This window comes from Phodopus roborovskii, unplaced genomic scaffold (assembly GCF_943737965.1).
Source record: "Phodopus roborovskii unplaced genomic scaffold, PHOROB, whole genome shotgun sequence".
Taxonomy (NCBI): domain Eukaryota; kingdom Metazoa; phylum Chordata; class Mammalia; order Rodentia; family Cricetidae; genus Phodopus; species Phodopus roborovskii.
This window is the reverse complement of record NW_026125918.1, coordinates 428,775-441,821: the sequence shown is the minus strand read 5'-3', so window position 1 is coordinate 441,821 and position 13,047 is coordinate 428,775. Positions and strand designations below refer to the sequence as shown.

Sequence of the window (13,047 nt, the reverse complement as noted above, 5' to 3'; positions counted from 1 at the left end):
ACCTTATACAGCTGGTGAGAAAAGAGGCCTGGTAAAGGGTTTACTGAGCAAGGGAAGCCTTGAGGTGGAGCTCTCCTTGAAATCCCAACACATAGGAGACAGGGGATGGAGGTTCACAGTCATCCTTGGCAACCTAATAAGCACAGCCAGCCTGGGATACCAAAGACCCTGGAAAACAAAACAAAGAGCATTTGGTTTATTTTCAGGGTTTTTCTTTTATGGTATGTTTTTGTGTGAGCATGCATGTGTTCTCGTGTGGATACATGTGTGTGCCAGTAAGTGTGCATGCATGGTCAGAGGATCACCTGAGTTAGCATGCCTTAAGAAATGGTGCCACACACCTTTTTTCCCCTTCTGGGTGTATGTGTGTGGTATGTGGTATGTATGAGTGTGCATGTGTGGTGGTAGGGTTCATGTGTGTGCACACGGCTGTATCAGACTAAAATCGCCCTTTTCGTTACCTTCTCTTTATTTATTGAAGCAAGTCTCAGACTGATCTGGAATAGTCTAGTCAGGCAGCTTTCCCCAGGGATCCTGTCTCTACCTCTTGAGCACTGGGACAAGAGGTGATCACCAGGCCTTTTAGGCATTTGCTGCTTGCACAAGCAAGAGTTTTATCCAAAGAGCCATCTTCCCAGCTATGCTTTTTTTGTTGTTGTTGAAAAAAATACCTCTAACTCAGGTCTCTATGTTTGCCAGACACGCCCTTTATCAACTGAGCTATCTTCCCTGGTAAATAAATTTCTACTAATAAGTATTTTCCCTCACCACTAAAGATCTCCAAGTTCAATCAAAAGAGGTGGGGGTGTATGTAACTCAGTGGCAGAATGTTTGCCCCCACAGAACAACACTCTGGGTTCAGTCCCTAGCACCAAAACAAAGCGCACCCCCCCCTTCACCGCCACCACAATAAAAGCCCTCAGTCAAATGTCACTCTTTAATGGCAGTTTAGCTGTGGTGTGATACCTCATTACCTCAGTAACTTTCCAAGAGATAATAATGTGTGCCTTAAGAACAGACGCACGTTTTTTGGATTGTAGTTGAGATTCCTGTTTGACAAGCCCAACAATAAAACCCCAGCAGAACTCCTTTGTAATGACTACCATGAAGATAGCCAAAGATAGAAGCAAGCTGCCTTTCATATCAAAGGTATTTTCAAAGTTTAGCTTTTTGACCTAAGCAGCCTCACTCAGGCACAGGTGTATTTAGACTGCTTTCCTTTCTGACCTTTCATTCTGTGAATTTAACACACAAAGGAGAGTTCCTGAAGGTCTGCTAAAGTTGATGGTTTTCTTATCTATGTAAATCAGCCTGCTCCCTTTGCTGTCCCCTCAGGTGCTTCCAGTCTTTAATTCCTCTAACAGCTCCTAACAAAAGTGCTGTGCTATGTAGGTCAGTGAATATTTATTGACTATTCTTGTAAAACAATAGTGAAGAGAAAAGTTCCATAGGTCTCTTAGGACCTTGGGAATCAATAACCTAAGTGTTTTTAGCTCTTACTTTCTGTCTCGAATTTTCTACCCATCGCAAGTTTGTGATAAATAACTTCAAATCAATATCACATGAAATTTGAAAGCATTTCTTCCTGTCCTCCTTGAAGCTCCTAAAAGGATCTGATTTATCTTTTAGGTTTTTTTTTCTTGTGCATTCTACCTAGCTACACGCGATGTTCCATTTTCCCATTGCTTTTTCCAACACCTTTTCAATCTAGTCCACAGGTTTTCACAGACATTTTCTGAGGGCCCTTGTCTGTTTATTTTGTGCTATGCTGGTGTGTTAAATTTCTTTTTATCTTGTATTTTTTGTTATTAAACAATAGATTAATTATCTCAACTTTAGTCCCAGCATTTGGGAGGCAGAGACAGGTAGATCTGAGTTGTTGCCAACCTGGTCTACAAAGAGAGTTCCAAGACAGCTAGGGTGACACAAAGAAAAACATAATAATAATAATAATAATAATAAACCAATAAAAGTTTTTGAAAGATCATGGCTCAACAGGGTAAAGGTTTTTGCTACCGAGCTTGACAACCTAAGTTAGATACCTGGGACCCACATTGTTGAAGGAAAGATGCCCACCGACTTCCATTGGCATGTCATAGCATACACAACTGAACTCATACACATATTCGTACACAATGCATTTTTTTTTTTGCTTTTTTGAGACATTTCCTCTGTGTAGGCCTGCCTATCTACCTCCAGAGTGCTGGGATTAAAGGGATGGGCCACCACCACCTGGCAACAATAAGTTAATAAATATAAAAATGAAAACTAATAATAAAATTAGAAAATAGCATCTTTCTTTTTATACTGTACTATGATGTGATTTGATTACATAAACTTTATATAATAGAATCTTAAAAGAATCTTTGTCAGTTCAACATTAAATTATTTATCAAACTGATGTACTGTATTGTTTTTAAAGTTACGTGTGTGTGTGTGTGTGTGTGTGTGTGAGAGAGAGAGAGAGAGAGAGAGAGAGAGAGAGAGAGAGAGATCCACCATATCCGTTTACTAGAGATTGAACTTGAGGCTTTGAGCATAGCTGGACAAGTGTTCTACTTTTGAGTCACAGCCTTAGTCCCATTTGTGTCAACTAATTGTATACCTACTTCACAATTTATTTTCAAGAACTCTATTTTGCTGGGTAGTAGTGGCACATCCCTTGTGAGGCAGAGGCAAGCTGATCTCTGAGTTCAAGTCCAGCCTGGAGTACAGAGTGAGTTCTAGAACACACAAGATTACAGAAAAACCCTGTCTCGAAAAACAAACAGAAACTCTCATTATTTTTAATAATTATGTCTTATATGATAATTGTATTCCTTTGATTCTACATTTCTATTCAATGTGTTCTGACATATAATTTTTATTACAATGAAATGTGATTTTAAAGACTTCTCAGGTAAGTAAAATACTAATCATGGAGTAAATTGGTAGACCTGCAAAATTCTTTAAGTATTTTGAACTGGGGAGTGAAAATGTCAATAATCATTCCATTGTTTACTGGGGATTGCTTTCCATGTTTGCAACTCAAAATAAAAACATATGTGAGTCACAGATGCTAATTCCTTGACTAGGCACTTGTGAAATGCTTTTCTAACTGCAGAGGTTACCCTTAGTCTGAGTGTCAGCTAAGGCAGGCCCTATGTTTCATAAAACTTTGTCAAAAAAAGTGTTAAGACATACCTATAGCTATTTCAGAATTTTGGTATAAATAAGAATAAAAAGCAAAAGTTGGTTGAAATGTCTTTGATAGGATTTGGGCATTTTAAACCAACATTAGTTTTCATTTCTATAGTGTCACTGGAAGCCACTGTCACCATTGGGTGTTTTAAATTTAAAGTGTCCCTGCGCCTCTTGTCTTTGCTGTCTGTTAAAATATTCACTTAAGCAAAGGGCATGGTGATACACACCTCTCATACTAGGAATTTGGGAGACTGAGGACAGTTTGGGCAAAGTTGTCCTCTCCATAAACCAACTAATGAATAGATGAATGAATGGATGAATAAACAAACAAACAAACAAATAAATGAATCTATTACTATTCTTTTTTTTAAGTATCTGCGAGGCACTGCCCTTGAATTATGATGAGAAGTATTTCTTGAAAAGCATATGTACAGAACACAAGGAATTTGTCTTCTAATATTAACACAATGGCAAAATCAACACAAGTTAAATAATGGAAAAACAATTCAAGATAAAATATATTAAAGACATGTTGAACGATTATGAAAACAATGTGTGAAAAGAACTCAGCTGAAAACCCTAGAAAAGGGGTCCTTTGTACAGCAAGCCTCAAGGAGGTTTGGAAAATGAGTAAAACATTAAAGACTTAAAAAAAAAAGCAAAAAAAAAGTCCTCTTATGAAGAAAACAAAAGGGGTATTTAGGTGTGTTTCTGGGATTGGGCTTCCCTTCTGGGCTCCTAGGTTTCCATCTGCAAAACAAAAGCTAAGGATTTGCCCAAAATAAAGGACTGCTGATAGCATCAATGGATAAACTGATTGCTTGAGCTCTCATCTATTTAATCCATTGAAAAGATAAATCACCAAGGGTACCAGGCCTCCTCCTATCTGCCATATTCAGTCAACCGTGGCCAGAAAGTATTTTTTGATTTTATCTTTTACTGACCACATAGGGACTTTTCCTCCTTGTCATTATTCTTTTCTAAATAATGCAGCTACCATTTATCCAATGGCTTGAAGTACACTGTAGGATTCGATTAAATTAGATGTAAATGCAATTTAAGGAATTGAACATGCACAAGAATCCAGGAACCAACCTCCTACAGATTTTCACTGTGGGGTGGGGTCTTTATATTGGACAGACTTTCTTTAGAAACATATAAGGCTCGTGACTCTTGTCTTACAGTCATAAAACACTACATTACAGAATGTCTTGCTTTTGTCTACAGAAATTTTGTGTTACTTTTGGTATAGTGCTATTAATTACCTCATCTACCTCATTGACACATGCCATATTTTTAAAATTTTTATTTGATTTCTTTAGGTTTTAAGACTTTTTTTAGAAAACAGTCTCTCTCTATTTCTCTCTCTCTCTATGTGTTCCTCATTGGCCTACAACTCACAGAGATCCTCCTGCCACTTCCTCTGAGAATGCTGAGATTATGCAATGATGCCTGGCATTGTTTTAGTTTTTAAAATTATTGTCATTCCATGGTTCACTGTGTCGATATTCTGGGTTGCCTTGAGAAATCAACTTGCATCGTAGGAATGAGAATTGCCTTCTCTCCATCAACCTGCAACTATGGTCACCAAACACAACTCATCCAATATGTGCTCACGAGTGTTATTGTGTATGCCAGTGCAGATATACAATGACTACTAACAAGAGTTGGGTCTCTCCTGTCAACCTGAGTTCCAGATAAGGAACTCAGATTATCATTATGTAAATGGAGGGAGGCTCTTCTGTGCCACCTGCTCCCACAGCCACTTTTAAAATAATCACTCAGAAGTTTAATATTAATTACAAACCGTTTGGCCAGGCTTATTACTAACTAGCTCTTACAACTTAAATTAACCAAATTCTATTAATCTATAAATTGCCACATGGTCTGTGGCATAACAGTTCTCTGATATCTTGTCCCTTGGGTGTCTGGATGCCATCTTCCCAGACTCTGCCCGTTTTCTCCTGCTTCTCTGCTTGGATTTCCTGCCTGGGTCTATCCTGCATTGGCATAAGTCAAATAGCTATTTTATTAACCAATGGGAATAAAGCATATTCACAGAGTACAAAAGGGTTATCCCACAGCATCATTAGGCTAGCACTGCAATAATTTTAGCAGTTAAGGCATCTTGTTCGACTTTTTGGTTTGATTTTGGAAACATGGCCTTGCACTATAGCCTAGGTTATCCTGGAACTCAAGATGATACCCCTGGTTTAACTTCCAGAGTGCTAGGATTATACCACTTTGCTTTTAGAATAAGTATGAATAAAACTGCAACTTGCAAGGATGGTATTATTGCTAGCCCCTATTCATCATCTTATGTATCAAGGTTATAAAGTGGAAAATTCAGATTTAAATCTTCATCAGAATGTGAATTTCAAACATTGAAGGTTTCAGGGAAAGAAAGTTCTGCTAAAAGCACATTGAAAAATCTATAAAGACGATGCATGATGGTCTACATTAAACAAAACAAAACAAAACAAACAAACAGATGTGATTTATCTGTTGTATTTGGTTGCTTAATTCTTGAATATATTTTGACCACATTTTGGTGAATTTTAGAGTCCGTGTCTCTTGTTCTTGTGTGTGTGTAAGAGAGAAAGAGACTATACATATATAATTATTTTAAAATACTATCCCAATTTACTATTCCTTCAAAACTTCTCACTTTTAAATACTGGAGTCTGTATCTACTAAATATGCAAAAAAAAAAAAAACACTTAAAGAAACAGATAGTGAATGAGTGGATGAACTTTGCAATATCAAGCTAATGTAAAGAAACCAGTTCCAGAGACCATGTATTGTTATGATTCTAGTTACATTAGGAAAAAAAAGGTAAGCTAGTAGTTTTTAGGGAGAAGAGTTGGAGGAGGAAAAGGGGCAATCACAGCTCGTGGAGAAGGTGTTCCTTTTAGGGAGGTGATTCTCAACCTATGAGTCACAACACCTTTGGGGGTTACATATCAGATATTTACATTATGATTCATTAACAATAGGACAATGCAATTCAATTTACCAAAAATGAGATTTAAGATAAATGTTACAAGATTATTTTAAATTAAATTGGAAGCAGAGTTCTGATAGCAAAAGATGACATGTTTTTTCTTTGATATTTTTAGATCAGTTTGAATTACCATATGACAACTAGTTCAAAGATTTAAATCATAGACCATTTTTAAATATAACTTGCAGTTATAAAGTTAATTGGATATTTGGTCTAAATGCCAAAGAGGTTCTTTAGGAAATGTCACAGAAGGCTTATCTAATAAGAATTTTCGCTGGTGCCAGGCAACATTTCTTGGTAGCACTTGTGGGTGTTTTTGTTCAACTGGTGAACAAAGGCAACGGAGATAAGTGTGAAAATAAATCCCCCCTTTTTTTGCAACCTAGAATCCATTGCTCAGTATTCGTTTTGATACATATAAAGAGGAACATGATACTTATGCAAGAAGAAAGAATGTGCTGGTTGTGTTGTCTACCAGTGTCACAGGATTACCTGGTGTTAAGAGCATACCATTGTTCTTGTAGAAGATGAGTTCAATTCTCAACACCCACTTTGGGTGACCCAGAATTGCTTATACATGACTTATTCCCAAAAAGAGGCAATCCTGAGCTACCCAGAGAGACTGTCTCTAAACAATGATAAATAAACAAACAAAAAAGAACAAGAAAAAAAAAAAAAGAAGAACAGTTCTAGCTGAATGCATCACTTGGTGATAGATGATCTATTTACTGTATGCATGGCCTTGGGATACATCTATAGCATTAAGAAAAGAACAAGAAATGAACAGCCCTCCATCAGGATGCTAAAACCACACTGAAATAAACAGAATGATAAGAGTAGCCTCATCTGAAGGCCTCATCTGTTGCTGCCTAGTCTTACAAACTAACTTGGACAGGCACACCACCACACCCACTTGTCTACTTGCTTTGTATGGTTGCTTCTGTGTTACTACAACAATAGACATGAGTCCTTAAAACAGAGATTAAATGGCCTGTATGCAAGGAATACTTGGTATGCATGGGCTGGGGTGTGGCCAGAGGGTAGAACACTTGGTTAGCATTCCCTAGGTCCTGGAGTAATCACTACCACCACCACCACCACCATCATCCAATAACACACACAAAAATCCCAATCTTTTTCAGACAAACATTGCTAACTCCTAATTTAAAAAATATTTCTTAGTAATATGATCTTATCTCATATGGTATGCTTCCTTGGGATTCAATAATGTGTTTGAATTTTTTATTTTTAAATTAATTTTATTGTTTTTAATTATGTATGGGGGGATGTACTAGCACCAAGAGTGCTTGTACCACCATTTGAGAGGTTAAGGCAGGATGACCATGAATTACAGGCTAGCTTAGGCTATATAGTAAGTCTGCCTGAAAGTGCAGTAATAGGGATAGAGATGTAGTTCAGTTGGTAGACTTCTTGCCTAGCATGCACAATGAAACCCAGGTTTTTATTACCATTACTACATAATCTGGGTACAGTAGCACACAGCTGTAATCCCAGAACTCAGAACATGGAGGCAGGTCAATCAAAAATTCAATATCATCCTTGGCCACATAAAATTTCTAAGGCTATAAGCCAGTGAGAAGGCTCAGTGGTTATAGGTGTTTGTCACCTAGCTTGACTAGCAGATTTGGATCCTAGAAACCCATGTAGTAGAAGATAACTGACCTCCACAAACCTGTGTACACATATGTATGTGCACCCACAGTAACTAAACAAACAATGCAATAACAATAATAATAAAAATGAAAGTCTGAGGCCAGACTAGTCTGCATGCGACCTTGTCTCCAAAATATATAGACAGGCCTGTGAGATAGCTCAGAGGCACTTGGCACCAAGCTTGACGACATTAGTTCAACCCCTGGAATTCAAATGCCAGAAAGAACAGACTCCTAGAAATTGTTCGACTTGAAGACCCATGCTGAAGCATGCATGCACCCTGTTTGTTACATAAGCACTTCTAGTCAAATTAGAATACTACATGTACTTCACTTTCCTTCTCAATTCCATGCTCAGGTCTGAATGTTAGTAATCACCCCCTATTTCCATTTAAGCATTGTAAGTTAATCACTAAGGTGTTGGTATTTTAAAGTGGGGTATTTGGGAGACCAAAATCTCTGGAGGCAGAGGCAATAGGATTAACTCAAGTCCGTCCTGGTCTACATAGTAAGTTCCAGGCCTACTTGGTTTTACATAAGATGAGCTGGTCTCAAAAAAATATCAAGTCAAAACAACAAAATATCATGAACTAACAGACTAAGTAATTTCTGTCCAAGATCAGTTTAGCTAATGAAACAAGTCCTAGGCTGTGCAGAGGCCATGATTCTGTCTCCTGTCTGAGTATATAGCCCATAATTGCAGATAGGGGATTTTATATGAAGCATTTCTGGACTTCAGTCCTATGAAATTAAGCATAAATAAGAACACTATTCATGACTTCGCTTTTTTTTTTCTCACTTCTGTGAAAAATTAGCTGGCTCCTAGGCAGTAACTTCTTAGCTATGCATATTTATTTCATGCTCTGATCTGAATGTTAGTAACTTTCTTACCCTCCATTCAAGTTTTGAAACTTAGTCAGCATGACAGTATTGAAAATAGGGTATTTGGTCAAAGGGATGGAGCCCTCAACAATGGTATTAGTGCCCTCATAAAAGACGCCCCAGGTAGCTGTCTTGCCTCAGTCATGTGAGGGCACTCGATGGCATCATCTATAATGCAGAGTCTTCATATGACTTGAGTCTGTCATCTGGAACTTGATCTTTTTTAGATGTCATACTTTCTAGAATCGTGACCAGTGAATTTCTGTTGTTTAGAAATCATAGACAGTGGCTTTCAACCCTCCTAATGCTTCAACCTTTTCATAATAGTTCCTCATGTTGGGGTGACCCCCCCCAAGCATAAAATTATTTTGTGGCCTCTTCATAACTATAATTTTGCGACTGTTAGGAATCAAATGTAAATATCTGATATGCAGGATGTCTGATATGTGATCCCCAAGGAGTCTAGACCTACAGGTTGAGAACCACTATTCTAAGATATTTTATTACAGCAACACATCAGGCTAAACTCCACATTTATAGCTAGGCTGCTTTAGCAGTGTATAATAGCATATGCTTGCTTTGTCACCATTTCACATATGGCATTTCTTTTCACCAAATGGAACTGTTATTTTTCAGCAAGTTAAAAAATTACTAAGTAGCAAAGTAGAATGACATTCTTCCTGCTCAGGGATGCTAATATTGTTGCTTCAGTACTATTAAGAGAAGCAGCCCTCATGCCCTCCTCTCCTCTCCTCTTCTCCCCTTCTCTTTCTTCTAGCTCCCTCTCCCCTCCCTCTATGCGCCCAATTTGCTAAGGAGATCTTGTCCCTTTCCCTTTCTCCAGGGGACCATGTATGTCTCTCTTGATTCCTAGCTTTTCTGGCAGTGTGAATTGTAGGCTGGTGATCCTTTGCTCTCTGTCTAAAATCCATATATGAGTGAGTACATACCATGCTTGTCTTTTTGAGACTGGGTTACCTCACTCAGGATGGTTTCTTCTAGATCCATCCATTTGCCTGGGAGTTTCGGGATTCCATTGTGTTTTTTTCTGCTGAGTAGTACTCCATTGTGTTAATGCACCACATTTTCTCCATCCATTCTTCAGTTGAGGCACATTTAGGTTGTTTCCAGGTTCTGGCTATTACAAATAATGCTGTTATGAACATAATTGAACAAATGTCTTCATTGTATGAATCGGCATCTTTTGAGTATATGCCTAAGAGTGGGATTGCTGGATCTTGTGGTAGACTGATTCCCATTTTCTTGATGATCCCTCATGGAAGGCCTTACCCTGCCTGGGGATGGGGAATGGGATGGATGGGAGGGAGAGGGGACTAGGATTGATATGTAAAATAAGAAAAAATAAAATAAAAATAAATAAAAAGAATAGAAGCAGCCAAGAATGGCAGTGCATATCTATAATCCTAGTATTTGGGAACTGAGGCAGGAGCATCACTGGCAGTTTAAAGCCAGGTAGAGCAACAAAGTGATATTCTATTCAAAAACAATCATCACCACAAAACCCAGAAGAATGAAGAGTTTTAGAGTTTTAATTTTCAGGTTGTTGTCTATAATATATATATGTATGTATTTATGTATGTATGTATATATATGTATATTCAATGGAAGGTTTTGTTACATCTGCTATTTGGTACAAATACAAACTGACAGATTCTCATCTGTCTTGTTACAGTCCAATTTTCCCTACCTGGTAAACTCTACATTATAGACCAGATCAATCATCACAAAGAAGTTGTTTTAAGCAAATCAAATACATTCAAGAGCCAATGTCTACAAGCACAATGCTCAAAGCTGACATTTCCTTTCATTTTATTTAATACAAAGGCTCTTGCAACATTAAATTTAGTTGATAATGGAAATAATATTGCTTCAGTGAAAGACCCATTATGGACCATCTTCTTCAGGATACAGTAGTAAAACAGAGGACTGCAGGCATCCAATGACTTCCCTCCTTATAAAGCCTGTTTGTAAAGTTACTTTAAGTAATGCCATTTTACTGCCTGGGAGTGGCCTATGCCTATAGTCCCAGTACTAAGGAGGCAGAGACAGGAGACATGTGATAAATTCAAGACCTCCTGAATCTTGTATCATTGTCTGTCCTCGGTATATGTGGCATATTGGAGAATTACACATTTCTTCCCTACATTGGAATTTTGAGAATAGCTGTATAAATATGCCAGATAATTATATATCCCCACGACACAGCTATAGCTCCTGCCTTGGAATAGGCTGGAATGAGAGGTCCAACACCCAGAGTTGTCCTCTGACCTCTAAAAGAACACTAGGTACATGAATACTCTCTCACACAAATATGTACACACATAAATAAATGAATAAATATTAAGAAAAGAGGAGAGACAGAGACTTTCAGATCAACAAACAAATAGGGAAAAGGAAAATGGCTGAGCTTCTAAATGGAGGAAATAGTTCTAAGAAGAGCACGTAGGCACTACTGTATAGGACATAGGTATAGGAAAGGACTTTCTGAATAGGACTCTATTCACTTAGGAATTAATGGCAACAGCTAACCAATAAGAGTTCATGAAACAAAAAAATCTTCTGTATAGCAAAGAAAAATAACTGAGTGAAGAGGAAGTCCCCAGCATTGGAGGACATCTTTTTCACTTGCATGTTCGATAGACGACTATGCAGAATGTACAAATAATTAAAAAGCAAAGAAGGTACTAGAAAGATGGCTCAACACTTCAGAGCACTTGTTTTTCTAACATAAAACCCTAGCTTGGATACCAGTACTTTTGTCAGGCAACTGACACCCATTTGTAATTCCAGATTTAGGGCATCTGAGGTCTTTTTGCTCAAAGGGCACCTGCATTCATGTCCATATACTTACTGTAAACCCACATAGCTACATATAATTAAAAATAAAATTAAATCTTGAAAAGTCCGAAGACTCAAGAATCAAATGACCCAATGAAAACAAAGGGCTATGGATACGAACAGAATTCATTCCCCTACCTCCAAAATAGGACTTCTCTGTGTAGCCCTGGCTGGAACTTACTCTATAGATCGGCCTGTCTCTGACTCTCGAGTGCTTGGATTATAGAGTTCTTAAAGGAGGACATAAAAATTGCTAAGAAATATCTTGAAAAGCCGTCAGCATTCTTTGTAATTAGGAAAATGCAAATTAAAAGTACTTTGAGATTTCATCTTAACCCCCAACCAGAACAGCCAAGATCAACATAACAACCCACAAAAAACGCTGGAGGAGGTGTGGAGAAAAGGGCACCCTCATGCACTGTTGGTGGGATTGCCCACCAGTCCCGGCACTCTGGAAATCAGTATGTAGAGTTCGCAACAACCTGAAACTAAATGTGTTCACACGACTCAGCTACACCGTTCCTCAGCATATGTTCCCAAGAGTTGACATCTTTTGACAGAGACATTTGCTCAGCCATGTTCATTGTTCTTCTATTCATAATAGCCAGAAAATGAAAACAACCTAACTGTCCTTCCACTGATGAGTGGGCAAAGAAAATGTGGTGCTATATAGAGAAATGAAATTTGCAGTTAAATGGATGGAACTGCAAAATATTGTGCTGAGCAGGGTAACCCATGGTAACACAGATCCAGAAATTCAGAAGCTGCATGGTCTCACTCATCTGTGGATCCTAGCAGTGAAGGAATCCTAGGAACTAAGAAAGCAGATAAAGACCATGGGGTGAGAGGGAAAGGAACTCTAGATGAGGGTTGTGTGATAGGAGGGACGAAAGAGGTTAAAAATGGGAGAGAGGATGTTAGAGAGTGGGGCAAGAGAGTAGAGAGAGGAAGAGATTGAAGAATGAGACTTCTTAAAAGAGGCAATAAACATGTTTGTAACAGCTGTAGGAAACACAGTATTTTGTAATTGTTTACTTCAGACTACTGAGGAATTGTATGCACATATAATCATAAATGAAATGGAATGGAATTAAGCCACATGTGATGACAATACTCCATACACTATCTTACAAAAACCCCAATGCCAGGCATGGGAAACCTCCCTCTGAGTCATTGGGCAGAGGTGTCCAAGAAAATGCATGCATGTGTCTGTGTGATATGTGTATGCCTTGGGGCTGCAGAGTTGAGAGAAAAGAACAAGATCCCCTAGAAGTGGAGTTACGGAGGGTTGTGAGCTGCCATGTGGATGCTCAGAATCCAGGTCCTCTGGAAGAGCAGCCAGTGGTCTTAACCACTGAGCCACCTCTCCAGCCCCCATTTTGGCATTCTTATATTTTTGGTTGCGAGCCTAGCCTTTAATGTCTGAGCCATCTCTCCAGCCCATTT

At 38.3% G+C, this 13,047-nt stretch overlaps 1 non-coding gene across 1 annotated transcript; it reads left to right on the top strand.

Annotated features, from left to right (window-relative positions):
• The first annotated feature begins 6,486 nt into the window (after nt 1-6,486).
• LOC127217975 (small nucleolar RNA SNORA40) lies at nt 6,487-6,619 on the top strand. Its single transcript, XR_007834131.1, has one exon. It is a non-coding gene; the product is annotated as a small nucleolar RNA SNORA40 (small nucleolar RNA).
• Nucleotides 6,620-13,047: the final 6,428 nt, after the last annotated feature.